Here is a 19,293-nt window from a genome sequence, read left to right as displayed (position 1 = left end):
GCATCAAAGCTAACAAGTGAGAAGATGCTAGGGTGAAGGACCGACACCTTAGTAAGGGTTGGATTCCTTTCCTATAAGACTAGTCCACTCCACATATCTAGCATTAGTTCTTCAAATATCTGGGATGTTTGATCATGACACTCTTCCTCACATATGAGAGTGAAATTTTCTTGAGTGAATTTTAAGGGAATAAACCACTAAGGCTAAGTCGAGACGACCATTCTGTAGGTGTCTCAGAGCACTCTAAGTAAGGCAAATCATATACCTTACACATGCCCTGTGAAGTGGCCTATTCATACTTGGATTTACATGTTAATATTAAATCTGAATTATAACCATGGGTTGATTCTTTGTGAGTTGTGTCTTGAGATGGTTGTGTTATGCTGAGCTTTGCATGATTTAGCTGCTGCGGAGTGTCTGTTTGTGTATAATAAAGTCATGTACAAAGGAATTTGTATGTAATAAGGTTATATCTATGTATGTAAAATGGTATGATTACGTTGCATGCATTCTCATCTTTTATTTTCCAAACTGGTATTTGTGGGTATCGCCCTAGAAACCCTCATGAGACTAGAACTCATCCACTATGATCAACTTAGCGATTTAGAGCCTTGTTGCATATGGTAAATGCAACCGTGTTCCCCGTGAAAGAGGATGTAGGTAGGATTTGGTAGTTTTCTTAGATTTTTCTTTGCTCGAGGACTAGCAAAGTGTAAGTTGGGGTTTGTGATGAGTCCCTAAAATACATGATTTTAGACCCTCATTTATCTTTGTTTATTCTCATTTTACTATGTATTCCTCCAGAGTTATCATTGTTCAAAGTTATACAAGGTTTGTTTGTCTTTTTAGGAAAAAACAGGTTAAAACCATGGAGTTAGGCATTATGAGAAGCCAAATAGGATTTGGAAGACTCAAAGCTCAAAATCAGATGTTTAGCCAAGTTCCTGAAGCTTCAGATCATTAATGGACAAGAAGACGATGCTCGACCATGTGGCGCGACCAGCAACGAACAAGGGCGACTTAGTCTTCCACTACAGACTCCAAGGTTCAGAATGAGATCAGAATGCTGCAAGGTTCGACCAAGTGCTTAACCAAGTGACTCTCCAGGACAACCACGTCGAGATATTGAGACAAAAATTAAAGCAAAAATACTGAGAGCCTCTACGAAGTGTTCAACTAAGAGACCTTAAGGGGCGACGATGTTGAGTTCCTGAGATTTCCTGAGGATCGAGATCTTGCAAGTCTTGACCATCATCTCGACCAACAAGACCCTTAGCTATGACCCAGTTGAGGACATTGAAGATTCAAATTCCAAATTTCCCGCAAGTCTCGAGTAAGGCGTGCACAAGAATGATGTAGGGGTGACTTGGTCGACAGTGATGATCATCTACGCAAGATTCACTGCAAACTTTCCTAACTTGTAAAACAAATCTTTTAAACCCTAAATCCTATATGTATTCACCATGAACACAAGCTTTGGGCTCCTCTTTGGCCTCTCTTAGGTTAGTGACAGACCTAGGATGTCATTGAGAGCCAAGTTAGATTAGGAGTAGTGTAGATTTTTGGGTTATGCATGAAGTGTTCGATGACCTATGACAACTGGTGGCATTCATGTGTTTTCTAGTGTATATTACATGGTCTTCTTTTGTACTTCCTGGCATTAGTGAAAAACGTGATGAATGCAAAGGAATGATCTTTTTACTTGCTTTCAATTTATTGCTTTATTTGCTTGCTTTCGATTTACTGTTGTGTGTGTGATGAAAGGTTGCAGATAAGGATAACCACTACTTCGTTTTTGTCAGGGGGAAATAGTTGGCTATAGATTCCTTGGTGGTGTATGTGATCATTGAGATAGGGTATACTCCAGTTCCCAACCGTGCTCCGGACGGTTTTTGCACCCTTGCTACCTTGTGCCCTCATATGTCCCTCTCCCGCTTTAGCCTGAGATTCTTGGGTTAGTTCTTCTATCGAAGCCTGAAGGAGCATAGTCAGAGGCATGGCGTCTAGCGCCTGATTTAGCCATCAGCACCGCTTTATAAGAGTGGGGTAACATAGAAATTTACTTGCTTTCCAGCAATGTTAATTTACATGCTTTCATTTAAATGCTTTTCAGTAGTTGGATAGAAAACAACATCAAAAATATCATCTTTTTACTCCTTTTCATTACAAGGTTCTAGTAAACTAATTTGGAAGAGGTTCTATAAATTGCGCTTCAAGTCCCTGAGGATCGATGCCCAACTTACCCACTTTCTACAAAATTTAGGATAGTTAGGCAGTATAAATTTTATTTTTGGTACTTAAGGACCCAAGCCTTGGCGAGCCTACCACTATACAACATGAAGACTTGGGAATTTATTTGTTTTATCTTTTTATAGTCTCATGTACGTACTTCTAATTTCAATAATGTGTTTGAAGCTTTTAGGATTTATTCTGGACTTAGAGACCTAATTTAGAAAATGGAAAATATGTTTATAAGGTCTAAAATACTTTTCAAAGTAAAAAAAAAAAAAAATAAGTTTTGGAATCAAAATGTGAAAGACACAAAGTAGTATAGTGGTCAAGCGACTGATATGCTACTTTGAGTGTTAATAAGAAAACAAAACAGGATAAGGCGACTAAACCCTCATGGTTAGGTGACTGAACTTCTACTGCTTGTTTTAGTGCCCTTTTTGAATAAGTTCAGGCGACTGGCCTCGTTGTTTAGGCAACTAAAGTTTACGTTTTAAACTTCCAACAACATGTATTTTCTTTCCAAATTCAAATGATTTGGTCTCCAAACTTGGGGAAAATGGTAAGAATACTTCCTACTCAATATAAAGATTACTTTTTCACAAATTAAGGTAACCATACTCACACATACAATTCAAATTCTTGATATACTTTCTGAAAATTTGCTATAAGCTTTTGCTGAAATCCCTAGACACAATTCTAATTTGATTTTCTTAAATCTTCATTCTACAATCAGAATACTTTAGATTTCTTGTAAGCTTCAATTTTATATTAATATATTGAAGTATGTAGTGCTTTATCTTGTACAAACTCTTCTCTACCAAGAGTGATTTTCTTGTATGCATATATTGCATTGCTGTGTTTTGCAATTTGACGATTCAGGGCTTTGAATCGTTGCCTAGTGAGAGTGTGTTCTCGTTAGAGAGGGGTCTTCACCTACCAAAAGAGAGAGGGATACTTCACCTATTGAACAAAGTGGTAAAGTGAATCCTCACAGCGAGTTGCTTTAGGCAAGGACGTAGGCGGTAAGCCGAACCTTGTAAAAAATTTGGTGTTCACTCTTCTTCTCTATCTCTTTAAATTTAGCACCTTATAATCTACGTGTGTTTTCTGAATTTTTTGGGAAATTTTCTGAAAACTGAGTCTTGATTGTGTTTGATTCAAGCAAATAAATTGGTCTCTTGGAGAGTTGTTGGTTTATATTTCTTACTGAAAATTCATACAAGTACTGATACTTGAATCTAATTGTGGTTGACTAAGATAAAATCTATTGTGTTTTTTTAAATTGTTCAAAGCTTAATCATCTAACTTATCTGAGTTATATTATCGAATTCTTGTCTTAAGAAGAATATTTGGTTATTGCTGAAGTTCAGTTTCGAATATTGAACTCGTTGATTACTGAATTTGCTGAAGGTAAAAATTTGGATTGTATTTTTTGTTTCTCATATATATCTAGGATTGTCGATTGGTATAATATGTTTACTGATTAGTATATTGTGATTGATATTGAAGTGAGGTTGTGATTGACATAAATTAAAAGGTTTAAATTAAACTAAAATTCTGCTAAATAATTTTTAAATACCCAATTTAAAAGGTTTAAATTGAACTAGAAGATCTAAGATCCCAAGATATTATGGAAAAAAGAAAAGAAGGACTTGATTATTGCTGAACTTGAAAATAAAATCAACAAGATTGCCAAAGAGCTAGTAAGGTTACAAGCAAATTGTAAAGATATAAAAGATTCAGAAATACTCAATCTTAAAAGTAAATTAGAGGACCAATCTAAAATCATCTATAATTTCACAAAAGGAAAGGAAAACTTTGATAAACTGGTTGAGTCTCAAAGAATGTCATTAGACAAGGATGGCATAGGATTCAATGCAATTGAAAATAAGAAGCAAAGGAACCTCTACATGGGGTACTTTGTAAAAGCTTCCAAATACTATGCTAGTACCTCCTCAAATGCTTACGCACACCCCACATGTTTCCTATGTAAGGAGAGGGGCACATAAAGTTTGAATGTCCATTTAAGAGAAAAGGTGTAAAAACCAAACAAGTTTGGAGAATCAAAGAATTATCTCTTGTTAAACCATTAAGACCCAAGAAAGAATGGGTACCAAAAATGATAACCTAATCTTTGAAATAAGGCTTCCATATATCTTAGGATTAGTCATCCCCTTTTAGGAATTAAGAAGGTTCAATTTACCAAAATGAAAAGGCTTAGTGATGCCTCCACAGACTATAGAGTTTAAGTTAGTCATTACTAATATAAGAAGAGATGTTGTAATAACAATAATTGTGCTCTAATAGTATATAATACTTAAAATATAAAATACTAATAGATATGTCCACTATAGAAGAGACCTTGAAAAGCTAAGTAAATATGATAAATTCGTGGGATCAATGTAAAGCCAATCTTAATTATGTCTATCATAGTAAATTGATTAATATAACTAGCCATGGCTCAAAAGATGAGATAGCATGCCCTAAGAAAATCTACTTCTCATGCACAAAGGTGCTTACCATAGTTGAATAATTAAAAATAATGTGTGCATGCTTAAGGGTAATCATCTAAAGCACAACATATGTTGTCCACTGCAAAAACTTGAGTTTTAAAGGAGTAAATCAATAATTGTCTTGGAATTGTTTCCCATGAAATCCTAAATTCATATTGAGACATTAATGATTAGTCAAGAAAATTGAAAGATGTTCAAATTGAAAAATTAGTAATTCAGCATGTTAAATTTTGAATTAATAGGATATTCATTTTATCATTATCTCTAGACACTAATAGGTTATCAAGTGCTAGTGCAATACAAATTGTTTTGAACACTTGCAACACATGGTCAAGTTAAAAGGCAAAATGCTTCTAAATAATTTTCTGAACCTATTGGTAAGTGAGATATTCATAATCAATTAAAAGCTTTGTCACAATCATATGAGATGTTTTACCAAGAAATTCAAAGAGTTCATAAATATCAAAGTAGAAAACGTTTCTTTAATCAATCTTTGAAAAATTCCTTAATCACTGAAAATACAAAAGTATTGATCAAAATTGAAATGAATTAAAATAATCTTAAAGATTATTTACCAAGCTTATTGATAACTTTAGTATTTGAAACTAATTAATATAAAATGGCATTGTTGGCCACAACTAAGGAAGGTTGGATTGCACAAGGTTTAATTTAGAAAGCATTGAGACCTATGCATTAACGGCTTATTTGGAAAGTCATTTGAAATTGGTTCATCCATATGCGAAAAGAATAATGCAAAATCAAAAAGAGAGAAAATATTAGGTAAGTTAGGTTTATTACACTGTAGAGAAGTGATTTGAGAAGGAAAAATTCATTAGAATGAGTGTTTGAGTCAAAAGAGCAAGTGAGTCAAAATTTCCGAAGGACATGCGACTAACCCTTCACTATCAGTTGACTGAACTAGCATACGAATGGCTTCTAACCTAGCCAGAGGAGCATATGTTTCATCAAAGTCAATCCCTTCCTGCTGGTTATAACCTTGGGGAACTAATCTAGCCTGATTCCTAGTTACTACCCCATTCTCATCTTTCTCATTTCTGCATACCCATTTAGTTCCAATGATGGTATGATCACTAGGCTTAGGAACTAGAGTCCACACTTTACTTCTTTCAAATTGATTAAGTTCTTTTTGCATGGACGATACCCAAGACTCATCTTCTATAGCTTCTTTAATGTTTTTAGGTTCTTCTTGGGATAGGAAAGTGGAATGATTCACTAGATTTCTCAAGGAGGATCTTGTGGCTACTCCACGGGATGGTTCGCCTATGATTTGATCTATAGGATGATTTCTAATGAATTTCCAATCTCTAGGAAGTTCTTGATTTTCATTTTCATTATCTTCAAATTATTTTTCCTTTGCTTCCTGATTTTCACTTGCATTGTTTTCAATAGACATTTTTAAAAAGCATTTTCTAATATCAATATCATCTTCATCATATTTATTATAAAATGGATTAGATTCATCAAACACAACATGAATAGATTCAATTACTGTCAATGTTCGTTTATTGAAAACCCTATATGCTTTGCTATTGAGTGTATAACCTAGGAAAGTGCCTTCGTCAGATTTAGAATCAAATTTTCCTAAGTGTTCATTATACCTAAGCACAAAGCATTTACAACCAAACACATGAAAGAAGGAAATATAAGTCTTACAGTTGTTCCACAGTTCATAAGGAGTTTTATTAATCGAAGGTCTAATCATCACCCTACTCATAACATGGCATGCAGTATTAATGGCCTCAGCCCAAAAATATTTAGGTAAGTTGTGCTCATTTAGCATAGTTCTACCCATTTCCTGCAGTGACCTATTCTTTTTTTCTACTACACCATTTTGTTGAGGTGTCCTAGATGCAAAGAAGTTATGGGACATGCCCTCTAAGTCACAGTATTTCTCTATGCCTTCATTTTTGAATTTCGTGCCTCTATCACTTCTTATGTGATTTATTTTATATCCCTTTTCATTCTGAATTCCCCTACAAAGTTTAGTGAACTGTTCACATGATTCATTTTATGTGCAAGAAACAACACCCATGTGAATCTAGAGAAGTCATCCACGATTACAAAAGCATAAGATTTACCACCAAAACTTTACACATAATTGGGTCAAAACAAATCTAGGTGAAGCATCTCTAAAGGTCTAGTAGTAGATATGAATTTCTTTTTCTTAAAACTAGATTGGGTTTGCTTACCCATTTGACATGCATCACAAATTTTATCCTTTACAAAAGACATTTTAGGCAAGCCCTTAACTAGTTCTTTCTTAACAAGTTTAGACAACAAGTCCATGTTAGCTTGTCCTAATCGCCTATGCCATAACCAACTAACTCCATTTACAGTAGAAAAACAAGTGACTTGTTGTGAAGCTAAGTTATCAAGGGAAGTAGCATAGACATTTTCATGGCGGTTTGCAGTAAAAAGCACTGTGTGATCTAATCTATCTTCTACTATACATTTATCATTTTCAAAAGATATTTTATATCCTATGTCACACAACTGACTTATGCTAAGTAGATTATGCTTCAACCCATTAACCAACAAAACATTGTCAATAGTAAGAGAAGAATCCTTACCAACCTTACCTACCCCGATGATACGTCCTTTGGCATTCTCGCCAAATGTCACATAGCCTCCATCCTTGGGAACAATTGAAGTGAATTTTCCCTTGTCGCCGGTCATGTGCTGTGAGCACCCACTACCCAAGTACCACCGGTCCTTGGAGGAGGACGATCTTAGGCATACCTGCAAAATAAGCTAAGTAACTGATGTTGGTTCCCGAATTTTGTTGGGTCTAGGGGGGTTAGTAGCAGGATCTCCCTTAACTACCCATACTTTCCTAATTCTAGCATGCTTATTCCTAAGTGGACAATCAAACTGAATGTGACCAATTTGTTTACATTTAAAACATCTTAATCTGCACTTAGGCTCTTTAGGAGGAATATGAGATTTTGACTCATGTGCAAAGTGTCCTAAGTAAAGATTAGGTGGTCTAACATTTTCAACACCATTAAAACCAAGACCCTCTTTACTTAAGGAGTTTCTTTGGGCACCAAGTAATTTTTCAAAATTATCTTTGCCCTTGGTGAATTTAAAAATGATTTTGGAGCTATCCTCCAATTTCCTCTCCAACTCAACAATAGTGACATCTTTTTCTTTTAAAATAGAGGCATGAGAGGTTTTTGCCATATTAAACAACTTTGACCAATTTTCACATTTCTTTTTCAAATCATTATTTTCCTTGGTCATTTTTCCTAACAATTTAGAAACATGAATACATTCAAACTGCAATTCTCTAAATGTAGGCATGCAATCAGAATCACAATCATCAGATGAGCAGTATGAAGACAATGAACTAGAAGACAATACCTAATCCTCGTGTGCCATCAAGCATAAATTGGCGACCTCCGAGTTGCTGTGATCTGATTCTGAGTCACTACTACTGAGTTTGTCCCATGAAGTCCTGGCCTTCATGGCTTTCTTCTTTTACTTAGCCTCCTTCTTCAACAGTGGGCAGTTAGGTTTAATGTGCCCCAACTTGTTGCAATTATAGCACATAGGAGCAGTTGATTTTTCTTTTCTTTTTCTGGACTCTCCCTTCTCATTAGTAGACTCTGTATTTTTTAAAGGGCTTCCTGTTCTTCCTGAAAAATCTGTTAAATTTTCTAGTTAGCATAGCCATTTCATCATCAGTGTCAGATTCACTAGACTCACTAGATGTGTTAGTGGAGGCTTTCAATGAAGTAACCTTCTTAGCCCTATTATGCTCATTAAGTCTCTCGTTTATGCTCAATTCATATGTGATCAAGGAACCTATCAATTCATCTAGGGTCATGGCCTTAAGATCTCTACCATCAACAATGGTCGTAGCCTTGGCTTCCCAAACAGGAGGTAAGCCTCTAAGGATCTTCCTAATCATCTCATATGTGGGATAGGTATTTCCTAATGCATGCAATGAGTTTATTATGTGTGTGAATTTGGTGTACATGCTCTAAATGGACTCACCTACATTCATCCTAAATGCCTCATACTCACTGGTCAACATATCTATCCTACTGTCCTTCACGTCTCTAGTACCCTCATAAGTAACCTCTAACTTATCTCATATTTATTTTGTAGTAGAACATGTCATAATTCTATTAAATTCATTTACATCAAGACTACAGTATAAAATATTCATGGCAGTGGCATTAAGACTAACAGCTTTCATATCATCGTCATCATACTCATCCTCAATCTTAGGAACCCTAGCTACACCCTCTGTTTTCATAGGGACATAGTTTCCCTTAAAGACGATCCTCCACACCTTCCAATCAGTATTCTGAAGGTAGATGCGCATCCTCCGTTTCTAGAAGGTGTAATTGATACCACTAAAAATAGGAGGTTTTATGGAAGATGGTCCCTCAATTAAAGGGGTCACGAAGCTATGAGTCATATGTGATATTTTTGCAAAATAACAACTAGTCTATGCAACATGACTCTGATACCAATTGTTAGCTTTACCGTGATCCCAAGAAGGGGGGTGAATTGATATTTTTAAATTTAATCCCTAGGTGAATGTTCTAACACCAGTATGTTGACAACCTTAAGGACAATCTAGTGCAAGTAAAGTAAATATACCATAATTTAAATAAAGCAATTTATTTAATGCCACATGCACCAGAAAGCACCAAAGAAAAAGTGACACACATAGATGTTATTGAGGTTCGGCCAATTGCCTACATCCCCGCCTTGGCTCACTAGCACAAGGATTACCACTATAACTTGCTCACTTAAACAGGTGGAGTGGCACCTATACAAACTAGGTCAATTCAAGGGTTGACCTCAACCAGTACACACAATCCTTATCGGGCTGGATTACCGCCCCCTCAGGCCACGCCTGGAAACACATGGTACAATAGATAAGTGCTTTCACGTAAAGCATATTTGTACCCAAATAATACGCTCAATCAAATACGCATCAATAGCATGGATATAGTGTAAGCTCAGTGATGCAAGGTTTGTTCTATCAATACTCAACACAGCATAGTCAACATAAAGCTCAAGAGTATTCAACACAATACGATTAGTATGATGCTCAAGAATAATCAACACGAGCAATGGCTTGGAATCTAAACAGAATATTTCAACAAAACATTAATATTCCAAGTATACTAGGTAGATAATCAAACTAGTTTTAGAATGGTTTTCTTCAATGAAAAAAGCACAAAGCTAGTTTGAAAATATTGCTTGCTTGTTTGAAAAATTCTTTGCACACCAAAAACAAAGCTCTTGGACACTTACAATGGAATGCAAATATCCCAAGCTTTCTTGGTTTAACCCCACACGAGATTTACGAAGGAGAAATCTATGGGATAAACCTAAGCTATGCTCCCAATAAAATGAATTTCAATCACACACAACAATGGGAGTATTAGCATGGAGCAATAATCACATAAATAAAGATGGAACTCTTGCACTCTCGGATTTTATCAAAGGGATGCAAGTTTGAAAGTGTTAGGGCACAAAATGGATTTCCAAGAGAGAGAGAATTTTTGCTAATCACTTTTCTTAATCTCCCCTTAATTGAGCAAATGGACTCATATTTATAGCCAGGTAAAAAATTATTACCGTTCAGGATATAATAGGCACTATTAAAAAGTCTCAAAAGATTAAAATTCAATTAGCCCGAAATAACCCTGTTTTACCACGGTTAATTTATTTTAATCGACTGGAGTTCGGGTGGCTGAACCAAGATTCGATCGCCCAAACGGACACAGTAATAAAAGTGTTCTAAGCTAATTTGGTCGCCTGTGTCTTAATTCGGCAACCCGAACAAAAGTCAAAAACATTTGTTCGTAGGTTAGGGTGCCTGGTCCTGGGTTCGGTTAACGAAACTAGGTCATTCGGTCGCCCAAGCCACTTTTTGAACTAAGGTGGTTGGTTGCCCGAGTTGGTGGGATATTCTTCTCAAGGCGTTCAGGCGCTTGAGGAAAATATGCACAATTAAGGTTTGGTCACCCAAGGGTAGGCCAACATTTTGACCTTCAAGGTTGAGCACCCGAGGAGTTTTGTACTCCAAAGGTTAAGGTTCAATCGCCCGACCCCTCTTAGTTTGCTTAGATATGATCAATTTCAATACAATTATTTCACACTCATATTTTATGCAATGTGTGTGTGAGTGTTGGAGCCTAGGGTCTTGTTATGGTCTTAGTTGAGCTTACACTATATCTTGTGTGCATTATGTGCATGTGATAAGCATACATCCACATGCCTAAGTTACTATTACAGACCCATATTATTACAGACCGATATGAATTTCAATTACAAATTACAAATCTTCATGGTCTTCTTGTTTCCTCAAGTCTCCTTCCTTGGAATATTAATTTGTCATTATCAAAACCGGGTGTGACCTATAAGGTCAACAAGTGGCTTTTGGTTCCCATATAGGTGGTAGCCCTCTAAGAATTTTTCTAATCATTTCATAAGTAGTGTATGTTTTTCCTAAGGCATTGAGTGAGTTAATTATATGGGTGAACCTTGTGTACATGTTTGTAATTGATTCATCCAGGTTTATCTTGAAAGCTTCATACTCGCTTATGAGCATGTCTATTCTACTATCTCTTAAATCAATGGTTCCTTCATAGGTAACTTCTAATTTATCTCAAATCTACTTGGCTGATTTGCAATCCCTGGCCCTATTGAATTCATTTATGTCTAGAGCACAATATAAAGCATTCATGGCACTAGAATTTACCTGTAGCATTTTGTGATCTATTTCCATTATGTCCTTTTTCTCCTTAGGGACTTGTTTTCCATCTACTAGTTTGAGGGGAATTAGGTCACCATCCGTGACAACCTCCCAAGCTTTCTAATTCATAGTTTAAAGATATATTCTCATCCTTTGTTTCCAAAATGTATAATTTAAACCATAAAAGATGGGTGGCCAAATTGAGGATTGTCCTTCTCCAAAGGGAGCTACACCTATGTGAGCCATTAAGATCTTTTTATAGCTACTAATTAAGATTTTCTATAACCCCTTTCTTATACCAGTTGAAAAATAGAGGTGTAGTCCCAAGAGGTGGGGGTGAATTGGATTTAAAAATTTCTTTTAATTCTCTTCAATAATTTCTTGACTTCTTGTTGATTTATCAAATACACAATGAATACTTAAAACAAAATTCAATTCACATCCACAACACAAGTATTTAAACAATCAAGTAACCAATCAATCAACTAAACCAATTAATTTTCCGATCAACCACAATATCCAAACTAAGATATAAGATTCAGCTTTTGTTTGTTTGCAGCCCTATAAATATGAAAGTTTGATTCAAGCCCTATAGTAATAAATTTTCTTTCTCAAAATGATTTTTAACAAAACATCCACACTCTTCCCAAAATTCAGAATTCAAATAAACTCTTAGTTAATTTATCTTTGGGTGTTAACCAATTAACGTACTCCCTTATGGTTTCTGCAAAGTATGGATTAGCCAACGTACTCCCTTTCGGTTTCCGCAACCCAAATCAAAATTAGACTTTAAGTTTATTTAATTTTCAAATTTGCATAGTATGTATGATTAAGAAATTAAATTATCCACACAGTTTATATATGCTGAAAGTAAATAGTAAGGCAAAAAGAGAGTGAGACCATGGCCTTTACGAGGTTTGGCTTATCCCCAGCCTACGTCCTCACCTTTGGCAAACCATCAAAGGATTCACTAAACCAGTTCCTTTGTCAGGCGGAACAGCACCGTTACACACTCCTTCAGTAGGCTAGAGCCCGCCTCTCCAAGTGATATCCCCTTACTCGGTCACTCATTCAATAGGCTAGAGCCCGCCTCTCTAAGTGATACCTCATGCTTAGTCCAACAACAATCCATACACCTTGAAACATCCAAGAACTACAAGAAAATGCAAAATAATAGCTGCGTACAAGAACACTCTTAGATTAGTACAAATTCAGCACTATATACTTCAATGTAATTCAATATAAAGAAATTGAAGCTCAGTCGAATTAAATCACTCAATTTATCTTCCTTGGATTGAAAGATTCAGACTTTGAAGACACAAATTCAGAGCTAGGATCAACAGCAACTCAGTAGTAAAAGCAAGATGTGAACAAGAGAGTTTTAGAGCACTTTGAGAATTCTTGATTGGTGAAAGATTTTCTTGGTTAATAAAATCCTTGTATTGGGGGCTATTTATAGATGTTTAAAAGTTAATTCCTTGTCCCTCAAGTTTGCTTGGAGTATGGACCAAGTTTTTGAAAAGAGTAGTGCCTAAGAAACCAAATTTAAAAATATGCCCATTGGAATTTTTGATGCACTGCTCAAGTGGCAGTAGCTTGCCATGATCTAGTAGTTGCCTGCCATAGTTCAATCTAGAAACTCAGAAGGCAGGCAGTCGCCTGCCAAAGCACAGGTAGGTGCCTGGCTTGACCACCTAGGTGCCTGACAGGTTACAGGCAGTCGCCTGGGACCCTACTATTTTCCAGATTTAAAATATTTAAAATATTTAAAATGAGCAATTGCCTACTTGAATTGGCAGTCTTCTGGCTTTTAGAAAACTAATTTTAACTTTGAAAACATCTTCTTATGTGAGACCTTTATGATTTTAATTTTAAGAAAACATATTTTAAGGTCTTCACAATTGGTTTCTTAGTTTCTTTTTCTTAAAGAGTTTCAATTCAATTTATATTGAGTTTTACATGAAGTACTTACATAGAGACTTCCTTAAGACTCTTAAACCCTTCAACTCTTGAAGTCTTCATGTATGTCCTTGCTTTGAATCCATCTTTTCTTCAAACTTTCAATGTACTTTAGGCTTTTAGAAATTTCACTTTAATATGCATACTCTCATAATCTTCAAGCTCTATTAAATCATCTTTGAATTCATGTCTTAAGCTTCATATGATCATCCTTCTTTGAAGTATAAGCTTTCAATGGATCTTTGTGAACACTTGACCTTACTTTCATCATTGAATCCTGAAATGACATTACTCAACCAAATATATTAAGTTCCACTTGTTTGTTAGCATCAAAACATGGATGTTAAGCCTCGTAAGGTCAATAGGTTTAATGGGATTGAAAATAGGAAGAGGAAGAACCTATACATGGGGTACATTGTAAGAGAATCTAAATGTTATGTTATTACCTCTTCTAGTCCGTATACTCACATCACATGCGTCTTGTGTAAAAAGAAGGGACACATAAAATTTGATTGCCCATTTAAAAGGAAAGGTGTGAAACTCAAACAGTTCTAGAGAGTCAAAGTACCACCTTGTCCTAACCCATCAAGACTCAAAGAAAGAAAAATGGTATAGGTTGTAAAGAAAGGAAACTCACTAGAACTTAAAGAGGAACAAATTCCAATTGGAGTTACATAAATGCTTTTCTTGGTTCTAGGCTTTGGGAGAGTGATGCTTATTGGCCTATGAAGTGGTTTGTCCCTAAAACGCCAAATCTTAGTATATTCATTTCACCTTTGGTATACAATGATCATTTGAGAATCAAGCCAATCTACAAATCTAAGTATATGACCAATCTTAACTTAATGCATATATTCATTGGTTAAAATATGAAATCATTGGCTATAACTTAATTAAAATCCACTTCTGAATGGACAAAAGCATCCTTGCTTGGTATAAAATTTTTAATTCTTAATCCATGCTTAAATGTAGAAATCTTATGTTAAACACACTCAAATCCATTGTGTAAGACTGAGCTTTAGGAGATGTATCATATTTTAAACATCATCTAATCCTAAACTCATCTTGGAGCTTTAAAAGCCTAATAAAATTTTTGTCATCTCTCTAAGCTTAAGTACTATTAATCATAACTCCTTATTCATTTGGTACTTATTAATAGACATCCCTCTTGAAATCAAAATTAGAGGCATTCACTAAAGAATTCAAGTTTTATTGTCAAATCAATATATTTTCTTTGAACTTTAAATGTAAAAATCCTATAATTTTAGTTCATCTCCTCCATAGGAAATCTTTACCATACCACGATCACATCAGGTAAGGATCCATCCTCTTATTGGTTCATATCCTTGCTCCAAAATTGTGATCATATCTAAAGGATACATTCCAATCACCAAAGAGCATCGGTTACTAATTATTCATATCCTCCACAATGCTCATTGCCAAAATAAGTTAGGACATATTCTTTAGAATACTTATCTTGTACAATGTCCTGCTACTACCAAAATGCTCTTCTGAACATAATAGAGATTAAAACTTTAAGAGTATTTATTTTAATTCACTTCACTTGCTCTCAAACTTTATATAAAATCATTTTAAGCTTCATCCTCATGAATTAAGTTGAATGGCTAAATTGGTTGCCTAGGTCCTAGTCTTGATAAATGCGTATATCTCAAAGTGACCTATGCACATGTAATTAATATCGAAAGTCATTCCAACTGGTGCCTCTCACGCATTGAAAATCATAAAGAGATAGAAATAGGCTTATGACCCTGTAAAATATGTCATTGTGAATTTTTTGGTCCTCTAAGCTGAATGCATGTAAAGCCAAGCTCAAAACACTTAAAAATTTAGAAGTCCTTGGCTAAGGGTTACAAAATTAAGGCATAAGTTGATTATGTACTTAACTCAAGGGGAGCATTACACTTTCATGTCTATAAAAATTAAAATGCTCTCAACTATTATTTGTACCTGAATCTATATATAAGCACTGCACTAAACTCATAGCTATTTTTTTGTTATTGTGTACATTCGTTGATGGATAGTTTATTTTTTATATATAATTGTTGATTGCTACCAAATTGCATGCATAATCTAGAATGCCTCTTGCATGGCGGATGCAGTGGATGTGAATTGCATTCTAGTAGTACTTTATAGGTTCTTGCATGCTTAAACTGAATTATAAATTGATTGTTTGAACCTATCAGGTACAGGTTCTATGGGAAAATGTCTGATTTACAGACGGCATGCTGTCGAAACTTCAACAAGAGTTTTTCCAAAATAAAATATTGTGCTAAAGATGATTATGATAAAACTAATGTCAAAATATTTTTGAAAGGATGAGTGAAAACTAATTGAAAATTAAATTTCATCCTCGCATAATCATCGAGAACATTTAGAGGAGCTAAGCTCCATCTCTAGAGAAATGGCATAAAAGAATTTATATGCACCACCTTGAACATTATATCCAGTACTTAAAGCTTGATAATCTGATATGAACTGTTCTTGGTTTATGAGCATCATATTATGCCTTGATATCACTTCTCATGATGCATGTATGATTTGTGGGGATAATTATACTGGCTGAAATTTTTTTTTTAAAATGTTTTAACCAATATCCAGTATAGTTCGTAAGAGACTTATACTACTAGGCATAATGAAATAAATCTTGATTTGTATAAGCAACTCGTTTCAACTAAGACATATCTTCAAATTGTTAGGGGGAGCAACTCAACTTAAAATTCTCCGACTCTGAAATTCCTTAACAATTCTAGCACTTTCATGTTCTTGTTGTATATATTGAGATGTTTGCTTCATATTGATTATGAATGTTGGATGTATTTGAATCATAGCATGCACTGTTTTGGACTATACTGAATATCTTGCATGCATAGATAATGAGCTATTCTTGTAATCATTCAGGTCGTTGATTTAATTTTTGGGAAACGCTCTAATTTCAAATGGCTAGTTGCCAAAATTTCTAAAAAAGTTCTTCCCAAAATTAAATCATTCATTTAATTGACTATGTCTTGTGTTTACTTTCCTACTTTCGCCCCTTCTTGTTGATGTCAAAAAGGGGGAGAAATGTCTAATGCAAAATTGGGAAAGCTAAATACATCTAAATACATATCAGAATTGAGCTTTATTGACAACTAAGAATTGAATGCATAATTTGTGTTAGTTGATCTTCATTTGTCATAGGTCTGTACTTCAAATTTAACCTTTATACATATTGTTAGGGGGAGCCTTTCTTGGTTGTACCCACTTTTGCATAGAGTATTTTTCATCATCAAAAATGGGGAGATTGTTGACCTAATTGGTCATATCCCGTTTTGATAATGACAAATACACTTGGTACTAATGTTTTCCCTGAGCTTGCATGCAGGTTCACTCTATGCATGGAATTGAAAAGAACACTATATCATGATGGCATATGGTGACCTCACAAAAGATTAAAGAATATTTTTCTTAATTTGTATTTGTATTTTTATATTCTTCTTTCTGGATTGTAATTCAATATGGTCTGTAATGACTGCATCATGCACGATAGGAATGTATGCTCAAGTAGCCTTAGATTGACCTTAGGTTCCCACACTTAGTGCACAAAGACCCCACTATAGTTCACATGTCATCAGGGTAAATTTAAAATCAATTATGGACCTTAGGCTAAAATCATAAGGGTGCCAGGCGACCGAACCAAACAAGTCAAATTGCCCGGTCGACCAAACTGTTGACTGGTTAAAAAGTTGACCTATCTTCGGGCGACCGAACTCAAATGACTTGAGCATCCACGAATGACCAAACTCATGCCCTTACCTTTTCCAACAACTTGGGCGCCCAAACCATACATTCAAATTACACCCAGGTGACCGAATGTTCAAGTTCGGCAGATTGAACTTAAGCTTAGGCGACCGAACCTCGAACAGAATGGAAAATCGCCTTGATCAACAAACCAAACCCCCATTCAAGCACACGAACTTTAAAGTTTACCTTTTCCTGTTGTGTCTATTCGGGCGACCGAACCTATGGCTCGGTCGATCGAAACTCTCGGATTGGCCAAATTTTTACCACGATTAATTGGAGTTAAATAGGGTCAATTTCTTAAACACATTTTAAACATTTATAGTAATCTCTTGAGTGTCCCCAACAATCATAATTTTGGTCTTCTCTATATATATGGGTTCATTTGCACAATTAAAAAGAGATTAGCAACATCATTAAGCCAAAAATCCTCTGAATTTTTAAAAGTATATATTTCTTATACTAAGCCAAATACACTCCTCCTTTGCTATTCCCTTGAGAAATCAAGTTTCTAAAGAGTGCTCTTGAGTGATTCTAGTTCTTAAACTCTCCTGGTTATAGATTGATTTATTGTTTTTTATTGAGAGTTTTAGCTAGGGTTTTTCCCCCAATTTAACTAATAAATCTTTGTGTAGGAAAACCATTGTAACTAGTGAGTCTTTGCATTTTTGTTGCAAGACTCATTAAGCTTGTGGTTTTTGGTTGTGCAAAATATTTTTCACAAACTTACTTATTCTTCAAATATCTCTTGAGCTTTTATTTTGAGAAAATTATTTCTGAGATATTTTGAATACTCTTGTTGGAACTCTTTGAAACTTGTAGTGATTGATTTACATTGATACTTTGTTTCAAAGATTGTTTGGAAATACACTCTAGGCCTTGATTGCACATTAACATCAAATTGAGTGTTTAGCACACGTTATTGGCACTGAGCATATTTACTATCGTCTGTGCGTGCATATCTGTACTGTATTGTGGTACATATTTTTTTGATTAGAAGCACTTCATTTGTATGCAAAAACTATATTAATTATTGTATTCCAAACATGGGCCTAAAGAGGGAGACTTGCCCTGGTAAAAGTCCCAATTTGACTTTGACCCGGTTAGGAAAGTTAGGTGCACCATCCTGGTAAGGTGTTGTATTTGGTGTCGCTCCACCCGTGAAGTGAGCCGTTAGTGGAATCCTTGTACTTGTGAGCCAAGGCGGGGATGTAGGCAGTATTGGCCGAACATTGATATCATATTCAGTGTCACTTTTACATTTCTTGCAATATGTTCTGCTTTGTGCTTGATTTAATTTCCTTGATAAATATATTGTATGTCTGATTGACACGGTATTGCATTTGGTTGAGAAATACTGAAATTGTGTTGCACGTAGTGAAAGTTGATTAATATATCAAATCTGCAATTTCATACATCTTAGACTACCCCTAGGTTGCGTAATACTGTTGCTAGACTAAATGACCTAGGAATAAATTTTAAAATCTCCAATTCACCCCCCCTCTAGGGTTTGCACCAAAGTCAACAGGTAGAAATTCGCAACCTTTCGTAAGTTTCTTAATCACACAAGAATGATTTGGTTTTCAATACTTAATTAAGCCAATATCAAACCACACTTAATCAATGAATTGATTCAATACAAGCCAATGATTCTTTCTGTGATACTTTAAACAATGTCAATCAATACCCACTCAACTAACCAATTAATCAATCACAAGTTACTTAACCAATATAAGAGTTTCAACAGCACTTCCTTGATTCAGTGTTTGTGTAACTCAGCATGGAGTTTGATGAAAGCCTGGTATTTATGGATTTTATGCACTTCCTTTTAACCAAGGTTTTCGCAAACAATTAATCAACGTACTCCCTTTAAGGTTTCCGCAAAAGATCAATCAGCGTACTTCCTTAAATTAAAAGTTTTCTCAATCTCAATATTTCAGCTTCCTGCACTTAGATACACAACCATGCAATTTATTTATGCAAAAAAATTAAAGAGTAAAGGTATAGAGTGAGACCGAGCTTTTACGAGGTTCAGCTTATATCAGC

The sequence above is a fragment of the Malania oleifera genome, chromosome 2 (assembly GCF_029873635.1).
Source record: "Malania oleifera isolate guangnan ecotype guangnan chromosome 2, ASM2987363v1, whole genome shotgun sequence".
Taxonomy (NCBI): domain Eukaryota; kingdom Viridiplantae; phylum Streptophyta; class Magnoliopsida; order Santalales; family Ximeniaceae; genus Malania; species Malania oleifera.
The sequence above is the reverse complement of the archived record's forward strand: the minus strand, read 5'-3'. Positions refer to the sequence as shown.